The sequence below is a fragment of the Mastomys coucha genome, unplaced genomic scaffold (assembly GCF_008632895.1).
Source record: "Mastomys coucha isolate ucsf_1 unplaced genomic scaffold, UCSF_Mcou_1 pScaffold5, whole genome shotgun sequence".
NCBI lineage: Eukaryota > Metazoa > Chordata > Mammalia > Rodentia > Muridae > Mastomys > Mastomys coucha.
The window spans coordinates 27,161,769-27,166,283 of NW_022196911.1; positions in this window are offsets into that span (position 1 = coordinate 27,161,769).

Below are 4,515 nucleotides of genomic sequence, written 5' to 3' on the forward strand. Positions count from 1 at the left end.
GGAAAGAGAGGGGGAGAAAGGGTGGAGAGAGGGGGGAGGGGGGAGAGAGGGGGAGAGAAGGTCAGAGAACAATCTTCAGAAGTCAGTTCTTTCCTGTTTCCTGATACCTTGGAACTAGAGCTCAGATTATTATTATTAGCCTCTCTGGCCCCTAATTTTTTTTTCATTTTTAAATATACCTAGGGGGGCTAATTTATTGCCATACGTGTGATCGTTGCTCTGAGAAGTGACAACAGAGAAGGACTCTGGGAGAGACAGAGTCATTTGAGCACTCTGAGGGCTGGCAGGCCACTGTAGAAACCCCCGCCCCAAACCCTCAGCGGGTTTCCTCTTTTCTGGGCCTAGGGCCGAGTGGAGCTATGGCAGAGTCCTGAGACTCATCTGTAGTAGGTTACTGATGTGGTGAGGCCCAGCATTACCCATTTTTGCCAGAAAGAAAAAGAGTCAGTAAGCAGCCTTCTCAGGCACAGGAAGACTCCTGGCGTGCAGCAGTGGGACTGTCATCAGACTCACTGAAATAGCGCCCTGCTCTCTAGACCACTCTCTGGCTTATCCCTCCCTGGGCCATCCAGCCCTCACACAGCAAGGCCTCCCTTCCAGAAAGCTCTTCCACGTCCTCTTCCACGTCCTACAAGCCGAGCCGAGCCGACAAGCAGGGTAGAAGGGAGAGATAACAAAGGTTAGCCAAGCAGAAGCGGGAGGGTCTCGGAACCTTTCCATTCAGGACTCCCAGGCACGTGGTCTTTCCCGGCTTCACAGGCAAACTGGAAGACACACAGAGTGTGTCAGGGAGGAGCAAGGGTGGGGACCGGTAAGAGGGCTCCTAGACTTGAAGACTTCAGGAGATTAGGGAAGCGACAGGCATCTACTGCAGGGATGACTGCCAGCCCTCCAGCCTTACCTCCCTCAAGTCTGTTGCAGCCTTTGTCTGTCATTACCAAGCTGGGACTAGGCCCATGGCTCGGGTCACCACTCCGGACATTTGGGAAGGGGGATATGGGTTTGGCGGGTCTGTTCCCGACCAACTGCCACCTTGCCAGGCATTAGCAGAGCAGCAGGTGCGTGCAGGAGAAAGGGCAACTTGCCCAGGCTGGCATCTGGCAGCATCACACAGCAGCTTCCTTGATATAAATACTGGGAGCGAAAATAGCTAATCCCAGTCAACAGCGGTGTAATCATCCAGCGCCTGCCCAGCATGGAATCTCAGAGAATTTGGAGGAAGCAGCTGCAGGACTGCCCCCATTCATCGCCCACTGCCCCTGGGTGGCCTGGGCCGAGAATCTAGAATCAAGCAGGAGGAGAAAGAGCAACTGGAAGATAGGGACCCGATGAAAAATGCCTCTAATCACCGCTTTGCAAGAGAAAGATGATTTTTCTAGAAGCCCCATGGAAAATCTGAGCTTCCATCGAGAACTGGGTCTTCCTGCTCTTAGCGATGACAAGTGAGGATATAGCACAAATTGGTCCAAGTTTGGAGGCTGGTTGGCTTGTTTTATAACTCTGTGTATAGAGACCAGAGGAAGTACCTCCTTGATTCCCTGAGACAGGGTCTCTCGCTGAACCCAGGGCTCATGGTTTTTGTCTAGGCTGGCTAACCAGTAAGCCACAACAATCCCCCACCCCACCCCACCCACAGCTCTGAACCCCAGCACTGCGGTCACAGGCATATGTGGATTATTAGGTGGATTTCAGAGATCCGATCACAGGTCCTCAAATTTGAGCAGCAAGCAGTCCTGCCCATGGAGTTTGCCTGTGCTTCTTGCTTCTGGATACTAATAGTGACTCGGCACATTATTAGCTTCCAGCTTTGGGACGACCAGGTCTCACTGTGGCACTGAGAACAGGGACGGTCCATCTGTGACTGCCCGTACCAAGCGTATGGACTCAGTTTTAATGTCCAGCCCACTCAAAATACTAACCTATGGCATTCCAAAGATGGCTTGTGGCCCTTTGGAAGAAACCAACAGGCTTAGCTGTGCTCAGCCATCTTGTTCAAACCAACATCTAATGAGGGATCACAGGCTGGCACAAACACTTCAGGCACCCGTCAGCTCTTTAGCTGCCGGTGATGGACAAGCCATGCCCAGCTGAGGCTTATGTCTTTCCTCACACACTCCGAGCTTCATCCTGACCACCCAGCAGTGCTCCCAAAAGCATTCTGAGCACTCAAGTCCCTCCTGGGGCACATGCTTTCAGACAAGAAGGGCAGCCATCATGGCTGGCCATGGAGCAGCTTGGCTAGAGCTGCAGCATGAAGATACCATGAGGCACACCCACGAGGTGTGCAGAAGCAGGATGGGAACTGGGTCACAGAATTATTTCTCCTGGGAACACCCAAGATACTCGATCCCTTATGGAATTGCCATTAGAAGTCTCTGCGGGTCTGAGGAAAGTGAGAGGAATATAGCCCAGTACAAACCAGAAGGAACACGATCAGGAAACGTTTGTCGCTTTCATGAAGTCTAGGAGTGGCACGGAACAAGACTCCTGATGTGTCTCTGACAAGCCACTTTCTGATTCTGAGAAGAGCATGATTATCATACGCAACACTGGGTTTGGGGTGACAATGACATTTTATATAACTTTAACAAACACGAGTTTCCTAAGCACGCACAGAGAAGAGCCACCATGCCTTCTCCCCCTAATGGGACTGTGAGTATTCAGTGCAAAGCAAACATGAGCTGCACAAAGCTCGGGGCCCCAAGCTGCAAATGGGCAGACAGCTGGCCAATCTCAGAATCCCATCAGTCCCTGAAGATAGAGGCTGTGTCCAAAGAGGGTTCATGACATTGTGTGTCACCCTGGCTCACCAGATCAGGCTCAACCCTCAAGGTCAAATTTGAAAGAAACATTTAATGACATGGAACAAATGTTTATGACGTTATATCCAAATTATTACACTCTATTTTAAAACTCAGGACAAATCTTTCTTTAATATTACAGAGAGTAATGGGCACCTCACTCAGATAAATACAGCCTATGTTTTCTACTAGTGGCTAAGATTATAGTCACTGGTATGAAGTCACCGTTACATGGGTTCCTCAGAGAAGCCTTGCCAGTCACTTGTGCCTCAACTGTAACTTCTCAGCTATAACTGTGTGGGTCGAGGCTGGAATAAAATTTCCAGTAAAGGGCCAGGGAGATGGCTCAGTGGCTGAGCCATTTATACTCCATTCCATTCCACTCCACTCCACCCCACTCCACTCCCAAGGTTGACAACCCAAGTTCAATTCCTGGATCCAACAGAAAAAGCCAGATGTGGTGGTGAGGAGCTGTAAGCCCAAGATTCTAACATCCAGACGGGAGGTGGGGTCAGGAGAATCACCCAGAAGCTCATGGCTGTTAGCCTGAAGTGCAGAGGGTAGAGGCAGGAGAGACCTGCCCCAACAAGGAGAGAGTAAGAGCCAGCCTCCAAAAGTTGTCCTCTGACCTGTATACACCTGACCTGTATACACAAGCCATGGCAACACGTCCACCCACACACTCACATACACAGTGAATACACACATACACAGTGAATACACACATACACAGTGAATACACACACACATACATACATACATACATTTATTTTTTGGTTGTTTTTCTTTTTTGGTTTTTTTGATTTGGTTTGGTATTTTTTTTGTTTGGGTTTTTTGTTGTTGTTGTTTTGTGGTTGTTGTTGTGTTTTCAAGACAGGATTTCTCTGTGTGGCCCTGACTGTCCTGTAACTCGCTTTAGGAAACCACAGTAGTCTTGAACTCAGAAATTCACCTGCCTCTGCTTTCTGAGGGAAATATTTTTTTAAAATTATCAAATCAAAAAGAAAACCTTGACTCCATTCAATTAACAAACTAAAAAGGGAAATGTTAGATGAAAATAAACAACCCAGGGTTAAGAACAGCTACACTAGAGTTTGGGTTTTTTCAACCAAATTTTCAGGGCTGGCAAGCTGACTCAGTGGTAATGAGTGCTTGTGGCTCCTCCGGGGGACTCAGGTTCAATTCCCAGCACCCACATAAAGGCTTGGGACCAAGTGGAACGCCAGTCTCAGGGGGATCTGATGCCCTCTTCTGGCCCAGTGGGTGCACAGGCACATCTAAGGAAAACACCATATACAATATATATACACACATACATATATGTGTGTGTGTGTATATATTATTTAATAAATTATAAATATATATATTTAAATACCTTTCAAGGTGAATGTGGTGATACAGGCATGTAAACTAAGCACTCAGAAGTTGAGGCAGGAGGATTGCAGGTTTCTGGGCAGCCTGGACTACATAGTGAAAACTTATTTTTAAAAAATTAATAATAACAAAATAAAGCATATTTTATATAAATAATGTATTTCTTAATTGCATATAAAATATAATTACATTATATAAAGTATATATTGATATTTTATATTTGCATATTTATATATACATATATCTTATTTATACATATATCTAATGTGTTTATAAATACATTTTATGCTATGTATTATAGCTTTATGTATGTTTATATATTTATGTATACATATTATAT